The sequence below is a fragment of the Triticum urartu genome, chromosome 3A, assembly GCF_056163025.1.
Source record: "Triticum urartu cultivar PI428250 chromosome 3A, HENAU_Tu73, whole genome shotgun sequence".
NCBI classification, from domain to species: Eukaryota; Viridiplantae; Streptophyta; class Magnoliopsida; order Poales; family Poaceae; genus Triticum; species Triticum urartu.
The window spans coordinates 463,873,414-463,891,495 of record NC_141875.1 but is presented as its reverse complement, the minus strand read 5'-3'; the positions used below and the strand labels follow the sequence as shown (position 1 = coordinate 463,891,495).

The following is an 18,082-nucleotide window of genomic DNA, read 5'->3' as shown; positions in this document are numbered from 1 at the left end:
CAATCTAGAGATAAAGCGGCTTAGAGCTGCTACGCAACCCGCAAGCTTTTGGACTTGTTTAAGGTCTGTTGGCTTAGACAATTGTGACAAAGCTCGTATTTTGGCCGGGTTTGCTTCGATTCCTCTATTGGAAACGATGAAGCCCAGCTGTTTTCCCGCGGGGACGCCGAAGACACACTTTTCCGGGTTGAGCTTAATGTCATACGTCTGGAGGTTGTCGAATGTAAGACGTAAGTCGTCTATTAGTTTTTCGACATGCCTGGTTTTGATGACGACGTCATCGACGTAAGCTTCTACTGTTTTGCCGATCTGTTTCTCCAGGCATGTTTGAATCATGAGTTGGTATATGGCGCCTGCGTTCTTGAGCCCAAAGGGCATGGTGTTGAAGCAGAATGGCCCATATGGGGTGATAAATGCTGTTGCGGCTTGATCGGACTCCTTCATTTTGATTTGATGGTATCCAGAATATGCATCGAGGAAACACAGTGAGTCATGTCCTGTGGTGGCATCAATGATTTGATCAATGCGGGGGAGGGGGAAGGGATCCTTAGGGGAAGCCTTGTTGAGGTCTTTGAAATCGACGCACAGGCGCCAGGATTTGTCCTTCTTTGGTACCATCACCAGGTTTGCCAGCCAGTCCGGGTGTTTGATTTCTCTAATGAATTCGGCCTCGATGAGTTTAGCCAACTCCTCCCCCATGGCTTGTCGCTTGGGTTCGGAAAAGCGCCGCGGTGATTGCTTGACCGGTTTGAAACCCTTTAATATATTGAGGCTATGTTCGGCCCGCTCCCGTGGGATCCCTGGCATATCTGAAGGGTGCCAGGAGAATATGTCCCAGTTTTCATGCAGGAATTCTCGTAGTGCGGTGTCAATTGTTGGGTTCAGTTGAGCTCTAATAGATGCTGTCTTCTTGGGGTCCGTTGGGTGGACCTGAAATTTGACTATTTCTTCTGCTGGTTTGAAGGAGGTGGATTTAGGGCGTTTGTCGAGGATCGTGTCGTCCCTGTCCACCGTGGAGCGTAGTGTGGTTAATTCTTCGGTTGCGAGGGCCTCGGACAGCTCCTCCAGGGCCAGGGATGCGGTTTTGTTTTCAGTGCGGAGTGTTATGTCCGGATCACTGACGAGAGTGATTATACCATTTGGTCCGGGCATGTTGAGCTTCATATACCCGTAATGGGGTATGGCCTGAAAGCGTGTAAAAGTGTCCCGCCCCAACAGGGCGTGATATCCGCTCCTGAAAGGAGCCACTTGGAAAGTTATTTCTTCAGACCGGTAGTTCTCCAGCGTGCCGAATACTACGTCAAGTGTGATTTTGCCCGCGCATCGCGCCTCCCGACTGGGTATAATTCCTCGGAAGGTTGTGTTACTTTACATGATGTGGCTCCTGTCTATTTCCATTTTATGGAGTGTGTCCTCGTAAATGAGGTTTAGTCCACTGCCGCCGTCCATGAGGACGTTGGTAAGTCGAAACCCGTCCACGATGGGACTGAGGACTAACGCGACTGGCGCTCGTACTGTTCTGTACTTTGGTTCGTCACCAGCGTTGAATGTTATAGCCGTGTCGTTCCAGGGGTTTATCGCCGCAATTTGGCAGACTTCGGCGAGCTTGTGAAGCGCCCTTTTGTGCTTGTTGTTTGAAGCGAATGTCTCAAAGACCGTCAATACTCCTAGTTATCGTCCCCTGGGGGATGTCGTTCTGGGTCGTCCTTGGTAAGGATGTCCTCGCCACTCTTGGCTACCTATCATAGTATCCAACATGCTCTAAGGCTGTGGGTTGCCATGGTATCTGGTGTTGTATGTATTTTGCATGGGCCATCGAGCCACCCCACCAGAACGGTGCCGTGTCGCGTAGCGGTTTTGTGTTTCTTGACTGTTGGACTGGGCGTGTCGCGAGGGTGCGCCCTTTTCGCCTGTAGGGGGGGTTGAGTTGGGACTGACGGTTCCCAGCGAGCTGCCTGAGTTTTCCAGGTGCTCTCCATCGCGCTGTACTTTTGTACGATGGTTGCTAAGTCAGCGAATTTCAGTATGTGGCGGTGATTGATGGCGTTAAGGATTCCTTCGTCCGCGCAATTGTTGCAGAACGCTGATATTGCGTCCTTGTCACGGCAATCTTTTACCTTGTCTTTGACAAGGAGGAATCGGGCCCAGAAGTGGTGGACCGTTTCCTGAGACTATTGTTTTATGCTCATGAGAGCGTCTATATCCGGGTTGGTGGGTGGAATTAAATCCAAACCCCGACCTGACCGATTGTCCGGAGTCTGACGACCTTCCGGGCTTAACAGTCCGGGTTCCGGAATATCTTCTGATTGTTTAGGACCGCCGTCTGATGCTATGTTCGAAGGGCTAGTCGCATCCTTTCGCGGGTGAATATCCGGCTCTTTCTGATCGGCGATCCGAACATAGTCCGTCTTCGGTATAGAAGAAGACTCGCCGTCTTGCTCCACGACTACCGTGATCTGGTGGGTGACCGGCAGGGTCTCGATTTCTCCTTGATCGGTTTTAGGCCCGATCCGATCGTAGTCTGTGGCTATTCCCAAATCGGCAATGCGATCTAGGGGTTCGTTCAAAGACGAAAACTCTGTCGGATCCATCTGCTTGGAGTGCTCGGAGTTGATGCGAAGGGGGTTTTTGATGGCTCGAGAGGTCATCGTCCGCTCAACGGCCGAACGGGCGATCATAGTAAAGCCGCCCAATCAGAGGGTTTGGCCCGGAGCCAGAGCTCCCCCGAAGGTGACGCTGTCTTTAAGGACAAGGTGAGCCATCTAGCCTTTCGTCGACGGCATAGTGGAACTCTCAATGAAAGCACCAATGTCAGTGTCAAAACCGGCGGATCTCAGGTAGGTGGTCCCGAACTGTGCGTCTAGGATCGATGGTAACAGGAGACAGGGGACACGATGTTTACCCAGGTTCGGGCTCTCTCTATGGAGGTAATACCCTACGACCTGCTTGATTGATATTGATGAATATGAGTGTTACAAGAGTTGATCTACCACGAGATCGTGATGGCTAAACCCTAGAAGCCAAGCCTATATGACTATGGTAATGAATATGTCCCTTCCGGACTAACCCCTCCGGTTTATATAGACACCGAGGGGATCTAGGGTTTACATAGAGTCGGTTACATAAGAAGGAATCTTCATAGTCGGTCGCCCAGCTTGCCTTCCACGCCAAGGAGAGTCCAATCCGGACACAGGTACAATCTTCGGCCTTCATGTCTTCACAGCCCATCAGTCTGGCCCAATAGATAACAAGTCGAACGCCCGAGGACCCCTTAGTCCAGGACTCCCTCAGTCACCATGGCCCAATCAAAGGCCTTATCACGGGCAAGTTCCATTCCAATGGCAAGGACTGGGCTAAGCTTGATGAGTGGTTCCGATCCCCCGTCATAGATTAGCTCGAGAAGCTCAGTTTCAATGGTGGGCATATGCACTTGCTGCCAACATCTGCGCTCTGCTTCACGCCCACGCTGCGCCTCGCCAAGTTCATGAACTGCTATTCCCCCCTCCCTTAAGGACGCGCCCGCTCTTTTTCTACCACGACTAAAGCACCTCGAACTCGTCGCCGTCTGCATCCCAAGGGATGACATGGAGCGCCTTCTCTGCGGCTGTACTTCACTCGAGTTCCTTCGTCTTCAGGCGATGAATTGGTCGAGTACCTTGCACATCACCTCCGGGACTCTCCAGACTATTTATGTGTGTTGCTGGTGCTGCAACGAGAGATCACAAAATGTGGACCACAATATGGTCATTGAGGAGACACCTTCACCTGAGAGATTACTTGTAGTTGATTAACAAGGTCCAACAAGAATCAATGTCATTTTTGCACCGAAATTGACAATGGTGGGCTACTCGTCTATCAAATACTACTACTTTTAGGTACAACAGTCGCCTTATACCTCTCCTTCTTGATATCAACATTATTTCTAGTTTTGAAGATGTATGTTCGTCTGTCATCTAGCAAAGCTTCACCCAGATTTTGGGCACAATGAAGGTCTTGGAACTAGAATCTGTCGGCCCTAACCTAGACCAAGTTGTCAGTTGCCTGAGATGCTTCCCATGCCTGAAAAAGTTGTATATCGAGGTGATGTTCCTTTCCTGTTAAATGTTAACCATAAGGGATTTCAATTTTTTTGCACCTTTTCCCAAGTTTACAATGACAATGTACTATGATTTCTGAAGGAATTTTGGAGGATTTCAGGACATACACCCCCTACCCATATTGGTTGGTTGATTCATATGGTTACAATCCATAAGCATTTCTCCTTTGGATTCATCTGTACTAGTTTTCTTAGAGAATTTTTCATCCAATCCAACCTCTTGTGAAGAAGGCTACATGTTTCTAGATTGTAATCAAATGCCCATGTTAATCATGTCAGATCGAAGATGGCACGTTGGTGTATTTTACAAATCCTGCAAACCAAATGGGCTTGTAGCAGTGTTCAAAACTGCATGTAGGCACTAACACGTTCTCTTCTTTTGCAGATAATAATAGGCCCAAAGGTGGATAATGTTTATAACGACAATCACATCGAATGCCTGGAGCTGCACCTCTTAAATATTACTTTGAACTCCTACCGAGGGACCTTACCGGAGATTACACTATCAGGTTCTTTCTTTCTAGAGCAAAGGTGCTGAGGGTACTGAGGATGAACATGCATTTAATTAGGAAAGATGAATTGTATGTTGATCCAAGCCAGTAGGTACTACAGAATGGAAGAGGCTCCAAAAAAGTTAAACTTCGTATTGGAAGAGCATATGGCAAAGCAATTGGAAGTCATTGTGTCAAACCCATACATGACTTGTCAGCGGCTGATCCCTTTTCAGAAATGATGATGTTTGCAATGTTTGAATTTGGGTGTTGTAATCTTTGAATTTGAACCTTGCAATATTTATGGTATTTGATATATAATGTAATTGGATGTTTTGTCTAATCGATACATGGACATCTCGATGCAATGTTTGAATTTGGGCACCCTCTACAAGCGGTTGGGCGTGCGCACGATCACGTCGGGGGCCCCATATGCATGCAGTTGCGCCACGCGCATTGCCATGCGATGCAATTACATGCGGCCGTTTCTGCTCTCTTGTCTCAACACAAACAGTTCATCCGAGTGAACCGCATGCCGTATATCGCACACACCTTGATCTGGCTGACCGTTTCTTTTGTGTTGCCTAATCACAAACAGTTCATCCAAGTGAACTATATGTTGTACATCGCACACACCTTCATCTGGCTGCCCGTTTCTTTTGTTCCTCCCCATCGCAAACAGTTAATTGAACTGAACCGTATGCCCTACATCGCACACGCACCTAAAATCTGAACCGTGTTTGATGCATCCGTCATCGCAAACGTTTTGCACCTTTTTGAAGGAAATATGCCCTAGAGGCAATAATAAAGTTATTATTTACTTCCTTATTTCATGATAAATGTTTATTATTCATGCTAGAATTGCATTAACCAGAAACATAATACATGTTTGAATACATAGACAAACAGTGTCACTAGTATGCCTCTACTTGACTAGCTCGTTGGTCAAAGATGGTTATGTTTCCTAACCATGGACATGAGTTGTCATTTGATAAATGGGATCACATCATTAGGAGAATGATGTGATTGACTTGACCCATTCCGTTAGCTTAGCACTTGATCGTTTTAGTTTACTGCTATTGCTTTCTTCATGACTTATACATGTTCCTATGACTATGAGATTATGCAACTCCCGATTACCGGAGGAACACTTTGTGTGCTACCAAACGTCACAACATAGCTGGGTGATTATAAAGGTGCTCTACAGGTGTCTCCATTGGTACTTGTTGATTTGGCATAGATCGAGATTAGGGTTTGTCACTCCAATTGTCGGAGAGGTATCTCTGGGCCCTCTCGGTAATGCACATCACTATAAGCCTTGCAAGCAATGAAACTAATGAGTTAGTTGTGGGATGATGCATTATGAAATGAGTTTATGTGATTTGATGTACCAAAGGTAGTTTTGAGTCCCGGATGTGATCACGAACATGACGAGGAGTCTCGAAATGGTCGAGACATAAAGATTGATATATTGGACGACTATATTCGGATACCGGAAGTGTTTCGGATGATTTCGGAGAAAACCGGAGTGCCGGAGGGTTACCGGACCCCCCCCCCCCCAGAGAAGTAATGCGCCACATGGGCCTTAGTGGAGAGAGAGAGAGGGCCGGCCAGGGCAGGCCGCGCGCTCCCTCCTCCTCTGGTCCGAATTGGACTAGGGAAGGTGGGCGGCGCCCCCCTTTCCTTCTCCCTCTCCTCCTTCCTTTCCCCCTCCTAGTAGGAGTAGCAAAGGGGAGTCCTACTCCTACTAGGAGGAGGACTCCTCCTCTTGGCGCGCCCTACAAGGGCCGGCCGGCCTCCCCCTTGCTCCTTTATATAAAGGGGTAGGGGCACCCTAGTACACACAAGTTGATTGTTCCAAGCCGTGTGCGGTGCCCCCCTCCACCATAATCCACCTCGATCATATCGTAGCGGTGCTTAGGCGAAGCCCTGCGTCGGTAGCAGCATCATCACCGTCATCACGCCGTCGTGCTGACGGAACTCTCCTATGAAGCTCTGCTGGATCGGAGTTCGTGGGACGTCATCGAGCTGAATGTGTGCTGAACTCGGAGGTGCCGTACGTTCGGTACTTGGATCGGTCGGATCGTGAAGACGTACGACTACATCAACTGCGTTCTCATAACGCTTCCGCTTATGGTCTATGAGGGCACGTAGAAGATACTCTCCTCTCTCGTTGCTATGCATCACCATGATCTTGCATGTGCGTAGGATTTTTTTTTGAAATTACTATGTTACCCAACAGTGGCATCAGAGACAGGTTTATGCGTAGATGTTATATGCATGAGTAGAATGCAAGTGAGTTGTGGGCGATACAAGTCATACTGCTTACCAGCATGTCATACTTTGGTTCAGCGGTATTGTTGGATGAAGCGGCCCGGACCGACATTACGCGTACGCTTACGCGAGACTGGTTCTACTGACGTGCTTTGCACACAGGTGGCTGGTGGTTGTCAGTTTCTCCAACTTTAGTTGAACCGAGTGTGACCACGCCTGGTCCTTGTTGAAGGTTAAAACAACACTAACTTGACAAAATATCGTTGTGGTTTTGATGCGTATGTAAGAACGGTTCTTGCTCAGCCCGTAGCAGGCACGTAAAACTTGCAACAACAAAGTAGAGGATGTCTAACTTGTTTTTGCAGGGCATGTTGTGATGTTATATGGTCAAGGCATGATGCTATATTTATTGTATGAGATGATCATGTTTTGTAACGGAGTTATCGGCAACTGGCAGGAGCCATATGGTTGTCGCTTTATTGTATGCAATGCAATCGCCCTGTAATTCCTTTACTTTATCACTAAACGGTAGCGATAGTCATAGAAGCAATATTTGGCGAGACGACAATGATGCTATGATGGAGATCAAGGTGTCACGCCGGTGACGATGGTGATCATGACGGTGCTTTGGAGATGGAGATCAAAGGCACAAGATGATGATGGCCATATCATATCACTTATATTGATTGCATGTGATGTTTATCCTTTATGCATCTTATTCTGCTTGATTGACGGTAGCATTATAAGATGATCTCTCACTAAATTTCAAGGTACAAGTGTTCTCCATGAGTATACACCATTGCCAAAGTTCGTCATGCCGAGACACCACGTGATGATCGGGTGTGATAAGCTCTACGTTCACATACAACTGGTGCAAGCCAGTTTTGCACACGCAGAAATACTCGGGTTAAACTTGATGAGCCTAGCAATGTAGATATGGCCTCGGAACACTGAGACCGAAAGGTCGAGCGTGAATCATATAGTAGATATGATCAACATAGTGATGTTCACCATTGGAAACTACTCCATTTCACGTGATGATCGGTCATGGTTTAGTTGATTTGGATCACATAATCACTTAGATGATTAGAGGGATGTCTATCTAAGAGGGAGTTCTTAAATATGATTAATTGAACTTTAATTTATCATGAACTTAGTACCTGATAGTATTTTGCTTGTCTATGTTGTTGTAGATAGATGGCCCGTGCTGTTGTTCCATTGAATTTTAACATGTTCCTTGAGAAAGCAAAGTTAAAAGATGATGGTAGCAATTACACGGACTGGGTCCGTAACTTGAGGATTATCCTCATTGCTGCACAGAAGAATTACGTCCTGGAAGCACCGCTAGGTGTACCACCCGCACCGGCAACTGCAGACATTATGAATACCTGGCAGTCGCATGTTGATGACTACTCGATAGTTCAGTGTGCCATGCTTTACGGCTTAGAACCGGGACTTCAACGACATTTTGAACGTCATGGAGCATATGAGATGTTCTAGGAGTTGAAGTTAATATTTCAAGCAAATGCCCGGATTGAGAGATATGAGGTCTCCAATAAGTTCTACAGCTGCAAAATGGAGGAGAATAGTTCTGTCAGTGAACATATACTCAGAATGTATGGGTACTGCAATCACTTGATTCAACTGGAAGTTAATCTTCCGGATGATAGTGTCATTGCCAGAATTCTTCAATCACCGCCACCAAGCTACAAGGGCTTCGTGATGAACTATAACATGCAAAGGGTGGATAAGACAATTCCCGAGCTCTTCGCAATGCTAAAGGTTGCGGAGGTAGAAATCAAGAAGGAGCATCAAGTGTTGATGGTCAACAAGACCACCCGTTTCAAGAAAAAGGGTAAAGGGAAGAAGAAAGGGAACTTCAAGAAGAACGGCAAACAAGTTGATGCTCAAGAGAAGAAACCCAAGTCTGGACCTAAGCCTGAGACTGAGTGCTTCTACTACAAAGGGACTGGTCACTGGAAGCGGAACTGCCCCAAGTATTTGGCGGATAAGAAGGATGGCAAGGTGAACAAAGGTACATGTGATATACATGGTATTGATATGTACCTTACTAAAGCTCACAGTAGCACCTGGGTATTTGATACTGGTTCTGTTGCTAATATTTGCAACTCGAAACAGGGACTACGGATTAAGCGAAGATTGGCTAAGGACGAGGTGACGATGCGCGTGGGAAATGGTTCCAAAGTCGATGTGATCGGCGTCGGCACGCTACCTCTACATCTACCTTCGGGATTAGTTTTAGACCTGAATAATTGTTATTTGGTGCCAGCGTTGAGCATGAACATTATATCTGGATCTTGTTTGATGCGAGACAGTTATTCATTTAAATAAGAGAATAATGGTTGTTCTATTTATATGAGTAATATCTTTTATGGTCATGCACCCTTAAAGAGTGGTCTATTTTTAATGAATCTCGATAGTAGTGATACACATATTCATAATGTTGAAGCCAAAAGATGCAGAGTTGATAATGATAGTGCAACTTATTTGTGGCACTGCCATTTAAGTCATATTGGTGTAAAGCGCATGAAGAAACTCCATTCTGATGGACTTTTGGAAACACTTGGTACTAGCAAACCATGCCTCATGGGCAAGATGACTGAAACGCCGTTCTACAGAACTATGGAGCGAGCAACAGATTTGTTGGAAATCATACATACTGATGTATGTGGTCCGATGAATGTTGAGGCTTGCGGCGGGTATCGTTATTTTCTCACCTTCACAGATGATTCGAGAAGATATGGGTATATCTACTTGATGAAACATAAGTCTGAGACATTTGAAAAGTTCAAAGAATTTCAGAGTGAAGTGGAAAATCATCGTAACAAGAAAATGAAGTTTCTATGATCTGATCATGGAGGAGAATATTTGAGTTAAGAGTTTGTTCTTCATTTGAAACAATGCGGAATAGTTTCGCAACTCACGCCACTCGGAACACCACAGCATAATGGTGTGTCCGAACATCATAACCATACTTTATTAGATATGGTGAAATCTATGATGTCTCTTACCAATTTACCACTTCGTTTTGAGGTTATGCATTAGAGACAGCTGCATTCACGTTAAATAGGGCACCATCTAAATCCGTTGAGACGACACCATATGAACTGTGGTTTGGCAAGAAAACAAAGTTGTCGTTTCTTAAAGTTTGGGGTTGCGATGCTTATGTGAAAAAAGCTTCAACCTGATAAGCTCGAACCTAAATCGAGGAAATGTGTCTTCATAGGATACCCAAAGGAGACTGTTGGGTACACCTTCTATCACAGATCCGAAGGCAAGACATTTGTTGCTAAGAATGGATCCTTTATAGAGAGGGAGTTTCTCTCGAAATAGGTGAGTGGAAGGAAAGTAGAACTTGATGAGGTAACTGTACCTGATCCCTTATTGGAAAGTAGTCCATCATAGAAACCGGTTCCTGTGACACCTACACCAATTAGTGAGGAAGCCAATGATGATGATCATGAAACTTAAGATCAAGTTACTACTGAACCTCGTACATCAACCAGAGTAAGATCCGCACCAGAGTGGTACGGTAATCCTGTTCTGGAGGTCATGTTACTTGACCATGATGAACCTACAACTATGAGGAAGCGATGATGAGCCCAGATTCCGCAAAATGGCTTTAGGCCATGAAATCTGAGATGGGATCCATGTATGAGAACAAAGTGTGGACTTTGGTTGACTTGCCCGATGATCGGCAAGCCATCGAGAATAAATGGATCTTCAAAAAGAAGACTGACGTTGACGGTAATGTTACTGTCTACAAAGCTCGACTTGTTGCGAAAGGTTTTCGACAAGTTCAAGCAGTTGACTACGATGAGACCTTCTCACCTGTAGCGATGCTTAAGTCCGTCCGAATCATGTTAGCAATTGCCGCATTTTATGATTATGAAATTTGGCAAATGGATGAGAAGACTGCATTCCTGAATGGATTTCTGGAAGAAGAGTTGTATATGATGCAACCTGAAGGTTTTATCAATCCAAAGGGTGCTAACAAAGTGTGTAAGCTCCAGCGATCCATTTATGGACTGGTGCAAGCCTCTTGGAGTTGGGATAAACGTTTTTATAGTGTGATCAAAGCATATGGTTTTATGGAGACTTTTGGAGAAGCATGTATTTACAAGAAAGTGAGTGGGAGCTCTGTTGCATTTCTAATATTATATGTGGATGACATATTGTTGATTGGAAATGATATAGAATTTCTGGATAGCATAAAAGGATACTTGAATAAGAGTTTTTCAATGAAAGACCTCGGTGAAGTTGCTTATATATTGGGCATCAAGATCTATAGAGATAGATCAAGACGCTTAATTGGACTTTCACAAAGCACATACCTTGATAAAGTTTTGAAGAAGTTCAAAATGGATCAAGCTAAGAAAGGTTTATTGCCTGTGTTACAAGGTGTGAAGTTGAGTAAGACTCAATGCCCGACCACTGCAGTAGAAAGAGAGAAAATGAAAAGTGTTCCCTATGCTTCAGCCATAGGCTCTATCATGTATGCAATGCTGTGTACCAGACCTGATGTGTGCCTTGCTATTAGTTTAGCAGGGAGGTACCAAAGTAATCTAGGAGTGGATCACTGGACAGTGGTCAAGAACATCCTGAAATACCTGAAAAGTACTAAGGATATGTTTCTCGTTTATGGAGGTGACAAAGAGCTCATCGTAAATGGTTACGTCGATGCAATCTTTGACACTGATCCGGACGATTCTAAATCGCAAACCGGATACGTGTTTATCTTGAACGGTGGAGCTGTCAGTTGGAGCAGTTCTAAACAAAGCGTCGTCGCGGGATCTACGTGTGAAGCGGAGTACATAGTTGCTTCGGAAGCAGCAAATGAAGGAGTCCGGATCAAGGAGTTCATATCCGATCTAGGTGTCATACCTAGTGCATCGGGTCCAATGCAAATCTTTTGTGACAATACTGGTGCAATTGCCTTGGCAAAGGAATCCAGATTTCACAAGAGAACCAAACACATCAGGAGACGCACCAATTCCATCCGCGATCAAGTCCGGGTGGGAGACATAGAGATTTGCAAGATACATACGGATTTGTATGTTGCAGACCCGTTGACTAAGCCTCTCTCATGAGCAAAACATGATTAGCACCAAGGCTCCATGGGTGTTAGAATCATTACTATGTAATCTAGATTATTGACTAGTGCAAGTGGGATACTGAAGGAAATATGCCCTAGAGGCAATAATAAAGTTATTATTTATTTCCTTATTTCATGATAAATGTTTATTATTCATGCTAGAATTGTATTAACCAGAAACATAATACATGTCTGAATACATAGACAAACAGAGTGTCACTAGTATGCCTCTACTTGACTAGCTCGTTGATAAAAGATGGTTATGTTTCCTAACCATAGACATGAGTTGTCATTTGATAAACGGGATCACATCATTAGGAGAATGATGTGATTAACTTGACCCATTCCGTTAGCTTAGCACTTGATCGTTTTAGTTTACTGCTATTGCTTTCTTCATGACTTATACATGTTCCTATGACTATGAGATTATGCAACTCCCGATTACCGGAGGAACACTTTGTGTGCTACCAAACGTCACAACGTAGCTGGGTGATTATAAAGGTGCTCTACAGGTGTCTCCATTGGTACTTGTTGATTTGGCATAGATCGAGATTAGGATTTGTCACTCCAATTGTCGGAGAGGTATCTCTGGGCCCTCTCGGTAATGCACATCACTATAAGCCTTGCAAGCAATGAAACTAATGAGTTAGTTGTGGGATGATGCATTATGAAACGAGTAAAGAGACATGCCGATAACGAGATTGAGCTAGGTATTGAGATACCGACGATCAAATCTCGGGCAAGTAACATACCAATGACAAAGGGAACAACGTATGTTGTTATGCGGTTTGACCGATAAAGATCTTCATAGAATATGTAGGAGCCAATATGAGCATCTAGGTTCCACTATTGGTTATTGACCAGAAACGTGTCTCGGTCATGTCTACATAGTTATCGAACCCATAGGGTCGGCACGCTTAACGTTCGGTGATGATCAGCATTATGAGTTTATGTGATTTGATGTACCGAAGGTAGTTCGGAGTCCCGGATGTGATCACGGACATGATGAGGAGTCTCTAAATGGTCGAGACATAAAGATTGATATATTGGATGACTATATTCGAATACCGGAAGTGTTCCGGATGATTTCAGAGAAAACCGGGGTGCCGGAGGGTTACCGGAACCCCCGGGGAGAAGTATTGGGCCACATGGGCCTTAGTGGAGAGAGAGAGTGCCGGCTAGGGCAGGCCGCGCATCCCCTCCCCCTCTGGTACGAATTGGACTAGGGAAGGTGGGCGGCGCCCCCCTTTCCTTCTCCCTCTCCTCCTTCCTTTCCCCCTCCTATTAGAAGTAGGAAAGTGGAGTCCTACTCCTACTAGGAGGAGGACTCCTCCTCCTGGCGCGCCGTGCAAGGGCCGGCCGGCCTCCCCCTTGCTCATTTATATACGGGGGCAGGGGGCACCCTAGTACACACAAGTTGATTATTCCAAGCCGTGTGCGGTGCCCCCCTCCACCATAATCCACCCCGATCGTATCGTAGTAGTGCTTAGGTGAAGCCCTGCGTCGGTAGCAACATCATCACCGTCATCACGCCATCGTGCTGACGGAACTCTCCTGTGAAGCTCTGCTGGATCGGAGTTCGTGGGACGTCATCGAGCTGAACATGTGCTGAACTCGGAGGTGTCGTACGTTCGGTACTTGGATCGGTCGGATCGTGAAGACGTACGACTACATCAACCATGTTCTCATAACGCTTCCGCTTACGGTCTATGAGGGTACGTAGACGATACTCTCCTCTCGCGTTGCTATGCATCACCATGATCTTGCGTGTGCGTAGGATTTTTTTTTGAAATTACTACGTTACCCAACATTTTCTGAGGGTCTTTTTACACCACTGTTTGCGATTATTGCATCGCACACAGTTTTGTAGAAGGGTCTCTGATCATAGTGTCGCATTAGTAGCATCCTGCAGTAGTGAATGGACGTCCATATCGATCCCTATGAATACATGAATGACCATTGAGTGAACCTTTGGTTATCATGTGATGTTCCCTTTGCTCTGCGATACTTTACAAAACATGATGTGGGATGTATCAGTATCATCTTGATTCATCCCCATGCTCGTTGTACCGATCTCCTTGTTACCGATTTTGTTCTTCTTTCTCATTGACGTGTTCCAGCATCCCCGTGATGTAGTCACTTGTGTCTAGCCAGACGATTATGGATGCCGTCACACCGAGAGGGCCCTAAGAATATCTCTCCATCATCGGAGGAGCAATTTCCACTCTTGAGCTTCCCTTGTGAAACTTTATGATGAACCTATAAGTTGTTGTTATGATCCTCGTGTTATAGATGACATTTGAGCAAATCCAAAGTCCACCGTACGGTAAGAAGTGACTACGATACTCTCATGGTCTAAGAAACTAAAACAAACATTAACACTCCGTGTTATAACAATTGATTTCCGAAGATATTATCTCAAAGCATAACAAACAAGTTTGGGTCGATTCAATATGATCGTTCTTATAACGTCATACTCTCCAAGTTGTTTTAGGACTATTGTTACACTTAACAACATCCTAAGATCCGGAATCACAAACAACACTTAAGCTAGTTCTAGAGGCGAGACTAGGAATCTTATTTTGCCGTTTATCATTCCTCACGTGCATATGAGTTTTCCACTGAATCTTATATTCCAAGATCATAGCAGTTATAGCATAGAATATAAATTCTTAATTATGAACATGGAAATATAATAATACAATATTATTGCCTCTGGGGCATATTTCCAACAGGCATCTCCAACACTGACCCCCAAACCGCCCGCATACATCCGGACCCCGGAAGCCATCCAACGCTGACCCCCATCCGTCCGAGGAGCGGTATGGACCATGTTTTTCCTACAAACCGAAACCAAACGCGAGGAAGGGGGATTTGCGGGGGGTACGGACACGAGACACATTGGACTCTTGCACCAATGCCCTCCCAAAAGGAATGTAGAGCCCGCGCTTTTGGAGCACCCCCACTGTTTCCGCGCCAAAATCCCCCACTCTCTTCTTCCATCCCGCCGTTCTCCACCCAATTTCCGCCCTTTTCTCCCACTTTCTTCTCCACTCCTTCCGTCGATGCATGGAACTAGATGAAAACCTGTCAGAGATGGAGGTGGTGGAGGTGTAGGAGGATCCGAGCATCGTGCTCACCTGGAAGATCAAATCGGCGACACGACAAAATCGCCGCGTCAAAATGAAGGCTAGAAAGGATGAAAAGCTCATAAACTCGCGTTAATCGAAGGCTGCAAAGGAGGAAATGCTTAGGAAGCAGAAGGCTGGTGGAGGGTGTGCTGATGGCGTCCGTGGCGGTGGGCGTGCCGGTCGCGTACATGGGAGGTCGCGACCAGGGCCGTGGAGCCTTGATGATGTCACCCACCGTCCAGACACCGTCATGGTCAAAGCATCACAAGGCTCCATACTACTATGCCGCCAAGGAGCTCGGTAAGTAGTCCAAGGCAACCGCCGCTGGGCAAGTACCTTATGTCATCCACATAAATGCGGTGACACTGCTCTTCTTGGAGTATTCTTCGCCACAGTTCGTCCAGGCGTGGACGGCGAGCGGGGAGCAGAAGGGTGCCCGCACGCTGTTTGTTGCCATGCTTAAAGCGAGGGAGAAGGTGTACGCCAACGTGGATATGGAGATGTTCGACATCATCCATGACAGAGGTAGAGAAGGAGGAGGTTATGAGGAAAGGAAGGTGGAAGACTCGGATCCAACCCAGCCAAGCAACTACACCCACAGGCAACATGACTAAACCCAGACCGGCACGCAGCAATCCTATGCTAGACCGACATGGGTACACAGCAGCAGGATCGGGTCGTGATTCGATGAAGAAGGGTAGAGGATAAAGTTTGAACATGCGGGAGGAAGAGCTGTTGTGTGATGCATGGTTGGACGCTAGCCTCAATACGATCCATGGCACAGAGAAAAAGGGCACAACTTTTTGGGCCAACATTCACACATGATTTCATGAACGCAAGCACTTTGTTCCCTACTTTGATGCAATCATCCACAACCGTGAATTGAAGTCCCTCAACCATCGATGCTACACAATCCAAGAGGCCATGATGGAGTATTGCAACCACCTGGCACATCTCATCGCACGGTGGCCTAGTGGTGCGCAAACACCGAGAAAGTAAGTTCATTTAGTCGGATATGCATAGTTTACTTCATCACTAGCTAGATATGCATAGTTTTGTTGTTTATTAGTCGGATATGCATAGTTTTGTTGATCACTAGTCGTATATGCATAGTTTTGTTGATCATTTGTTGGATATGCATAATTTGCTGCTCACTGGCCGAATATGCATAGTTTTATTGATCACTAGCCGGATATGCATAGTTTTGCTGATCATTAGCCAAATATGCATAGTTTTATGGCCGGATATTCATAGTTTTGTTGAAAATGTTTATTTTGTAGCCTTCTCATGCATGTACGGTGTTCAAGAAGTTGGAGAAGAAAAACTTCATCATCATCCATTGCTGGTTGAAGTTGAATGGACAACCTTAGTGGAACTTATACATAGCCAAGATCGCCACCCAAGCCATCGAGGAAGAAATCAGTGACCCAACCGACCCAACAAAAGAACCGTCCAAGAAAGTTAGAAGAGGGTTTCAGGGAAAGAACCTCGAGGAGAAGAAGGCGATGCTCGAAGAAAAGAAGGTGAAGATCACAAGCAATGCGGAGGATGCCAAGATGTTGTCCTTGAATTTGGAGTCTTTGGATGCCGATGCAAGAATGATTGTGCAAGCCGTCCACTATAAGATGTTACAATAGTAGAAAGATGAGTTGGAGGTAGTGGACGAGGAGGAGGTGGCGACCGAGAAGGAGGCGGAGGCTGCATATGCGGCAGCGACGACACCTTGAGCGTGGAGGCTTGGATTGTCGGTCCGGCAGGGTAGAAAATGTCAAGCTTTTTGCATGGACTGTCGGACTGATATTCTTTTCTTATCGGGCATGTACAAACTTAAGCATACTTGCCTCTTTTTGGTTGTGACCGAGCATGCGATCCCGCACCGGTGTGAACCGGCACGCTCTATGGATCAAACTTTGTTTGAATTCTAGATTGTCCTTTACTGACAGATATATAGCTTTGGATAATCGGCTCCCGCATTCGTGTCCGCTGACTAATCCCCCTGTCCGCGGGCAGATGCGGGAGGAAATTTACGGGTGCGCATTGGAGATACCCTAATATCCTTTTTTACATCTAAAACCCCTCTTTATTCACTGGACACCAAGGTTATTTCATTGATAAGGAGAGGGATTAAATCTACTGGACAAAAAATGAAGTATTAGGGGTAGAAATTCTTGCTCATCTTGCTAGATCATGCGCTACAATGTTCGCCTGTTTAGGACAGGTTCATAAATTACATGAGAAATATCAATGAATATGTAGTAGCAATATTCGAAAATTGCAGCTGCGGCACCAGCGAAGGAGGCGCCTTCTTGCATTGTACTAATCACATCAATATTATCCGAGTTGATAACCAACCTATTGCAACCAACAGTCATTGCTAAATTCAGTCCAAACTGAGAGCCATAGCTTCATCCATAAAAACATCTAAGCATAATTCAATATTCTCATTTGCTGCCGCAACGAAATTACCTTTGTCATCTCTAATGACTACACCAACTGCCCCTTGAGTGAATCAGGGTCAAAAGATGCCCTAACATCCTTACACAAGGTGCTGGCGTGCAGCATAGAAGTTTCTAAAGAGGGCCGATCACTTTCGTGGTACTCTCCTTTTTCAAATGTGCCAGAGGTGGCGTTCGTACTTACTACCTCCGTCTTGGTTTACTATTCTGCATCATATTTTGGGTCAAAGTTTGACCACGTATTTAACTTGTAAAATGTGAATGCATGGCATAAAAAATTATATCATTGAATTCATATTTGAATTTAGTTTCCTATAACATTATATTTTTGCTATATATAAGAGCAACTCCAATGGGGCGACCATTTCGTCCGCCCTCGTCCGTTGGGGTCGGCGCGGACAAAAGTGGCGGCCCAACGCGTCAACCCAAACGGACGCGCGTCCGTTTTTCGTCCGCGGGCGACCCATTCCAGGCCCATTTTTTAGCCGAATTTGCGTCGGCGCGGACACGAGAAGGAT

The 18,082-nt window shown here is 45.6% G+C and overlaps 1 pseudogene; it reads left to right on the top strand.

The window, feature by feature from the left end:
- Positions 1 to 8,058: 8,058 nt before the first annotated feature.
- LOC147980089 (uncharacterized) lies at positions 8,059 to 16,745 on the top strand (annotated as a pseudogene).
- The last annotated feature ends 1,337 nt before the right edge of the window (positions 16,746 to 18,082 follow it).